General features: G+C 34.9%; 1 long non-coding RNA gene across 1 annotated transcript in view; it reads left to right on the top strand.

Annotated features, from left to right (window-relative positions):
* The first annotated feature begins 1,874 nt into the window (after nucleotides 1–1,874).
* LOC106125002 (uncharacterized) overlaps nucleotides 1,875–7,899 on the top strand; it is an 11,855-nt gene continuing 5,830 nt past the window's right edge. Inside the window, exons 1-2 of the long non-coding RNA XR_001228235.1 lie at nucleotides 1,875–1,982; nucleotides 5,304–5,429. This is a non-coding gene — a long non-coding RNA (uncharacterized LOC106125002). The remainder of the gene's footprint in view (nucleotides 1,983–5,303; nucleotides 5,430–7,899) is intronic.

Here is a 7,899-nt window from a genome sequence, read left to right as displayed (position 1 = left end):
GCTACCAAAACTCGCAGCAGGACATCGCGCACAATATTTGCTTTCTTATTACTACATCAGACAACATCATCTACCTTTGTAGCTTTTAAACTTTATTAATTTAAAAAATCTACGCACTTAAATTACTCACCGTTTATTAAAATAAAATCCATGCGAAATAGTATCTATATAAAAGAAAACATTTCAGCTTAAACTGACAACTTTGTCTAGAGACGAGCATGTGTGCATGCATGATATGCAGTCCATTTTCATTTTTAACAGGAAAATATTTCTAGATGACTAAAAGCTTTTAACGTTACCAGGTGAATCCATCTAATGTCATCCCCCTTTTAGAACTCCTGTCTATGATATCCTATGATAAGTCAGGAAACTAGATTTTATGTCTAGATTCAAATAAATCAATCGTAAGTTCAAGATAAAATGTAGTATGTGTATAGTAAGTATATGTAATAAATAGCTAATATAGGTATGATAATTTGTATGTGGGATTGTTCTGGTCGTGTGACTTCGAGGGAGGCACCGGCCGCATCGTTGCGGTTGTCCAATTAGTAGTCACGTGGACCGCACGCCGCACGCCGCACGCCGCACGCCGCACGCCGCACGCCGCACTCCGGTCGCCATGTGATACTAATTGACTTTTACAATATAATTTTACGATACTTCACTGTATCAAATTATTAACCCACAATATCGAACCAGACATTGACTGCTTCATCGGATGAGTCGATGGCTCTGATGCCACTTTCTGAAATAAATTAATAAATAAAAGTTAATCATTTAATATAGTTCCAGCTTTTCATTAGAGACAGTTACCTAAGCGTCATGTTTCACTTTAGGTAGAATTAAATCTGTTTTAAGGAAGACTAAATATAAATGAAATATTTTTTAATTGTGGTTGAAGCGCGGGAAGGAAATTGTCGTGTGAAGTGGGCACTACAAGCCCCACGCTGTGGGGTCGTTATCAAGGGAGAAAGAAATCATGGTAGAATTTCAAAAGACTCTGCGCTCGTACGCAAATCAACGACATATGTTAGCCCCTATTTTGATTCACTGCGCGCACTCTTGCATCCAAGAAGTGTCCTTTACCTTCCCCAAGTCTGAACTTCAAAAACGCGCCATACAACGGAGTGAACACAACATTTTAAATCTTCAAAATTACAGGGTTCCTTAACTCAATGCGAATAAGTTTTAAAATTGATCAGAAATCGTTTTAAGCGAGTTTTAAGGAGGTTGTTTTCCCGCGCATGCGTCACATCCTGAGCGGCCATTTTCAGGATAACCCACACATAGAGGCGACTTATGCACACCAACAGGAGCGTATCAAACGTGACGCAGGAAGAGTCGGTGGTGTGCGTATGTACACAGGCCTGTGTTGGTGGGAAGCTGAGTTAAGCTCGCTTCACACTGACTGTGCAATTTGATCGAAATTTAATATAGGATTAAAGACTTCTTTCATACAAAATATTGATCTATTAATATTTGTTCAAAATTGTTGCACGTCGGGAGATCTGTACCTTCTTAATGTCCTCTACCGCTACAATCTATTGTTCATTGGAATTTAGCCGTTCAATTCAAGGATTTTCTGAACTTAGAAGTTTTAAGAAAACCATCAACATTATTTCTAGTGTGTTTAATTCAAATAATCTATATGGAGTTTTACAACGAGCGTCATGTACAAAAATCTCGATTTCTAAATGAATAAAATAGAGCAGACACACATTGACGTTCTACGTATCTTCCAAATTGGTGCTGAGAACCGGGCGGGTTGCTAAAACATTTACTTAATTTATTATTCTTAATAAAGTAGTGTGGCCCAGGCCCTAGGTTGACCTGACCTGGCGACGATCGGCACAGATTTAGTCAGGCTCGCGACACGACGGCCGGCGGTCGCCCGCTCGCCGCTCGCCGCGTCACACATCCATCCCTTTCCCGCAAACCGGTGCTACACACAGTGTGAAAGAAACGCAGTTGAAAAACGCTAGGTACGTAGTAATTAAGGGTTGGCCTGCGACTCGTAGGGTTAAAGTTCCTTGGAGTGGTCATTAATTAATATTCCGCTGCGGTGAGGTCGCACCTCCTCGGCAGAAAGAAGCCGGGGAGATGTTCTGTACGGAGATGACAAAGTGAGGTTATATCTGCCGCCGGTCAGCTGATATTAAATGGATGTTGATCCAGTCATATGGTAGTCCGTGTCATGCCGCACTATTACATACATTTTATTTTTTATATTATTACTTAGTATTTAAAAATCCAAGAACTTAATAACTTAATTTCTTTAATAATGAATTATCATATTAAATATAAGCAATTACAAAGTAAATTTCATAATTCCCTTGTATTTTTTTACACAAAATGACTCGGGTTTTTTAAGTTTTAGAATAACCACAATCTAACACATTTATTTAAATTCAATAAAAATTACGGGCTTTTGTAAAATATACATGTTAATAAAATGTATAATATCGTTCAATGTTTATAATACAAAAGTATTGTTACTTCATAAATGTTATAATATTTACAGGCTTTGAGATAAGCTACGGTAAAGTTAGGACCTGTTTTTTTTAAATGAAGAGACTTAGTATCTTGTTTTAGTTTAAAGTTATACTGCAATAAAATAAGTATTATATGAATTATGTATGCTGCTTTGTGCTTACCACAATAGTATGTGATCGCGTGGGGGTTCACCGCGTGAGGGCGCGCGCCGCCCGGCGACTGACAGACTGCCACCTTTGTCTCTTAATTTACTACTGTATTTAAATTACTAATTCATTAATTGTCTAAAAATAGTGTGTTTTCCTTTGTCCTACTTTATAACATTTTTAATTAAATCCGTTGCCGATAGCTTTGGAAAAATAATGGTGGTTCCAACTAATCGCATGTATACAACTTTTTAAGTGAAGATATTGTTAAACGACGTTGTTTATTTTACATTTAAATGTAAAAAAATTAAGAAAAAAGAAAATAAATGATGCTGCGGCTTATAAAAGTTAAAAGTATAAACTTACATCTGTAGATGTGTGAATGGGGCGCGAGTGGCTCCTCTTTATTGCGTCTCGTTACACCGCTGCATAATTGATTCAAAAAGCTTGGGTAATGATGTATTTTCATAACGAGCTGCAAGCTAAAATCACTCTTAGTAGTAAGACTTAGAGTTGAATATTACGAGATAGGAATGTCAATAAAATGATAAAAAGTTTTCAGACAGACTAGACTTTTAAGAGACGGGGTGTATTGTGGTAATTCTGTCGCGGAGTTCAAACATTGAGAACGAATGGCGGCTCATCCGTTCTAGCTTTTTGTAGTGATTATTACAGCGCGGCGGGTAATCAAACATGCTATTCAACTCAATTAAACTTTCAAATAAATTCCGGGGAAGTTAAGTGCTTTAACAATATGAATACTTTATAAGCATCATTGAATCGGTGGAACACTTATTAATTGTGTATTAAACATTTAAAGCGGAAAAAAAAACAATATAAATATCTATTGCCTTAGCAAAAGCTTTTAGAGTTGTTTTGTAAACAACGTAATGTATATTCTATTGAATTACGTTACCGTTTCCTTTAACGTTGTAAACAAAAGCAATTCTAAAGTAAATAACAGCAAAAAGCTTTTTTCGGTCGCCGGATTATTTTGTTTTCTCTCCGAACTTTAAAGATGGATGGCGTTTTTCCTGTTCATCAAGACCAGGCTGTTTGGTTTTCAAAAATATCTCACAGTAGAACTCCGCTTCTGACTAATGTGACACTTGTACTGATACATATTATCATCTCTTTCATAACATTTGACACCAACAAAGAAAGCAATATTCAGTAACACAAATATCATGGTAGAGGAATTCTACGTTTTCTTAATAAATAGTACTTATAGATTCAATTATTCATTAAAACAGATTAAGCAACTTTAAGCTGACAAAAAGGATTATAAAGTTAGATAAAGAGTTGAATGGACCGTTCGGGACTGGCGCGTGGAAGATCTCGCTTCAACAATGGTGTAAGGTCTCAGGAGTCAGGAGTTAGCTGCGACTGACTGACTAATTAGCGAGAGGAATATTGTATCTCCTAGCCATGCTTTGTGCTGGAGCGAGGGCTTAGTATAAAAAATATTGTAAATTATTCACTTTGTCTAGATTTTTCTAACAATAAAACCGCACTTTCTGGGAGGAAACAACAATAAAATGTAGTAGTTTACGTGCAGTGCTTCTAACAAAATAATACCTTGCCTAAATTTAGAAATGGAAATAGTTCTTTGTAAGAGTTTGTACTAATAACTCTTAACAATATCAATTTTGCTTTTTCTATAGTCATACTTCTTCGTGAAAAAAGTAATTTAAGTAAAATTAATATATCACAAATTCCTGTACAATGCTTGAAGTTCTTCTTCTTCATCCAGTGCCTCTTCAGTCTTAAAGGTTGGCCGCTAACTTGGAATATTTGTTGAAGTTAAAAATGTTAAATTAATTAGAGATTTACTTAACTCGGGAAAACGCAATTAAAAAATAAGCTTTTACATTGCACGATGTAATCTCGACAGGCGGAGAATCTCTGCTTGCTCTGATAAATTTGGCCGCTCAAATTCGGTGGTTATATTATAAGTTACATTTTAGTTGTTACTTAAGTATGTTTTAAGAATCTATTTCATGGAAAGGCATACTCGCAATGATTTCTCACATTGAAACATTCAAATTTAACTAATAAAAAGTTCTGTTCTCATCAAAGCTGTTTAGACCTCTTTGAATATAACAAAAGTAGGTTAAGACGATACCCCAATTTTATTCCACGAAAAGCAATTAAAATTGGTACTAAGATGTGAATCTGGCAGAACATAAAACTCGGAGACGAGTGCCCCGACCGACGCCGCGCTGATAAATGGCACCCGAACTCGCCGCGGATAAGGGCGCGCTTTAATATTACTTCTTGCTTGTTTTATGACTTGGAAGCTTATATGACGGAGTGTGGTGTGGCCAGAGTGTCGCCGCGTTAAGTTCATGCACACACTCGGGTATGGTCCGCTTTCTAGCGACTTGGCTAGCGTTACACTTCTTGTTTTTAATGGCGTAAACTTTTGGCCAGCTTTAATACGATTTGAAGTAAAGTAAATTTATTGTAACATTCAAATGTACGATGAACATTTTAACGCAGCTTCGTGGCCAAGTAAATATAATCGTGACAGTTAATTTTGGATTTGATTCTATGCTAAGACAGTTGGTCGTGTTTCATGTTTAACATAAATCAGTGTTCAACAGATAAGTTTTACCCTAACGAATGTATCGACTACAATTAATTGTATTTGTTTGTTTCCAGGGACAGAAAGAATAAACAAATGTGATGATATTCGGGAGTCGTGTGGGATGTGATCGTACGAGGGTCGCGCTCTAGACAACATGACCTCCTGGCTCGGGACCGCCCTCGTCATCCTCTTTGCTATGGGTGAGTTGGTTCAAACTTACAAACAAACTACCACATATTTACATACAATTGATAACAATGTATGAAGAAAAATTGTGATAAAGAAGAAAAACAACATATTTTTTGCTGGTACTCGAATCTCGCGCCCATGATTATGATTATAAATATTGCATATTTCAGCCAGTGTTCCATCTCGTTGTTTAATTGAATAGATTTGTATATAATCAAAAAATCAACTTTCCCAATATTCCCAGGACAGCGGCCATACATAAACAAGAAAGCCGGGACACAGAGACGTCAGCGTCTGTAATTTATTGCCTTTTCGATGTTATTTATGCGGTGAACATAATTTATCCTCGCCGTTATTAAAAACAAAATTTCACGTCGAAACTGTTAAAATCTCATTTAAATGTTCGCAGTCAATTTTAATGGATCCTAAGGCTTTGTTTTTGTGACAATTCGCTAAAAAATACTAAATCATACAATCGTTCATTAAATCACAAAATATTTAATTAAAAACATTCCGTTCGTAACATTTTAATATTTCTCGATTAATTTTTTTCTTATGCTGAGTCCATTGTATGGTAAGATAAATAAAAACAAACGCTACGTTCCCTCAACTTGATATATGCCAAATCAAGGGTTGTTAATTTACGAGCAACTTTTTGATACAACAAAAACAAATAAATAACATTTCACCCGTCACTTTTACGGAATCGGATTTGTTTGTTTACGATGTCCTACAATTCAGCGGGGACACAGTGAATATTTATTGTTGCGAATATTTTTGTGTCTCTCTCCACCCCGCTGCCCCCGCTACCCCGTGCCTCAGCCGCACGAAATTGATCATCCCCATTCCTGTCAATTAAAATGTAAATTGATCTACATGCTTTTGATTCCATACAAATGTCGGATATATTATTTTTTTCAAGCAAAATTAGACACATGTGTCTTATGACTTCGTTACACGAGCGAGTATTGTTGTTATTTAATATTTTACTCTTTTTAACAAAACATATAATTAATAATTTAAGTAAAACGTCACCATTTCATACAAAATATGATTAATTTGTACCATTTTTCTTGAAACATTTCGCTGTTTTCTTTAAATTCTATTAAGTTAAAAATGTTTAAATTAATTCGTGAATAGAGATCAAAGGTTTGCGAGAAAATCTCACAGACAGCGTCTCTTAAACCTCTATTCAATTTCGTGTCAAAACACGACCGTGTGCTTTATTCAGCTTTTCTGAATATTTCCTACTGAAGAATAATAACGAAAGCCCGGATTTAACACTTTTCCTATTTCATCTTGTTTATTTTCTCTTGGGTGTTTGAGTAAAGTGCGTTAGAAGGGAGAAAAATCCATAGAGAATTACCTCACTGTTTGTTTATTTTGTGTTTTACTGTTTTAAATACGGTAACGGCAAATTTAAATAAGTTAATAATATAAGAATATAAATACTATCATATCGTAACATAATATCTGATAAAAAGGCAAATGCCTCTATTTATTTAAAGCTGATAGGAAGGTGTGTATTGACAATATTTAAACATTGAAAATAAAGTAAACATGCGTTTAAATGGAAAAATATATATGAGAGGAAAAGCCAGGGCAGTTTTTTTTTATTTGATCCTCTGCCAATTAAAATGCAAATTGTAGTTATCTGAGGTGCGGACTTGCCTCGGACGGAGTACCTCGTTCGTGTTATTTTATACTGATACGTGTAATACTTCATACAAACATTTTGTATTGCATATACATTGCGTATAAATTGTTAAATAAACAGATTATATTTCAATACGGATAAAGTAAATGTGTTTTCGTTGAAACAAAACTTGATCAATAGTATGTTAGCAATGTTCTCAGTGATGCAATTAACTATTGGCCGACGAATATTTGCATGTTAATTGATGCGAAATTTGCTGAAAACCGCAACAGCTCTTTTGATGTCACAATATTTGGAGGGCTAAGTTAATAAAAAAAAATATACACAACTCTGGTTACTCTGATGTTTATATTAAAATTATTTAGTTATGATTATTTAGTTAAATATTTACATTAAAATGAATATATTTTTGCTTCTAGTTTATATTATAATGTAAATTAGAAGCTGTAAGTACTCAATACTTCATTTTTTTTATAAAAATATATTTACAGATTTTTTTTGTAAATTTACTAATATTTCTTTAACCATTCCAAGTAAGCTCTAGGCTTGTGCTAGGATATGGTTTACGACGAATTAACATTATAATCTTAGTTTAATTTTTCATTCGTTGCTCTTATGTTGGATTATTATGTATACGAAATACTTTGACAATATTTAACACAACGTAAGACGCTTTATAAAACAATACCTACACCACTAATATACATTTTATTAACCAAAAGACTGACACAAAGTTGCCATCCGTGCTCCTTGTTTATATGCAAATCTAACAGAGGACGCGACGTCTCTCCCCGCCAGCTCCACATCAAATGTCGGAAAATATT

The sequence above is a fragment of the Papilio xuthus genome, unplaced genomic scaffold (assembly GCF_000836235.2).
Source record: "Papilio xuthus unplaced genomic scaffold, Pxut_1.1 DF825946.1, whole genome shotgun sequence".
In the NCBI taxonomy this organism is placed as follows: domain Eukaryota; kingdom Metazoa; phylum Arthropoda; class Insecta; order Lepidoptera; family Papilionidae; genus Papilio; species Papilio xuthus.
Note: the sequence above shows the minus strand (reverse complement) of the source record. Positions and strands in the feature narration are given on the sequence as shown.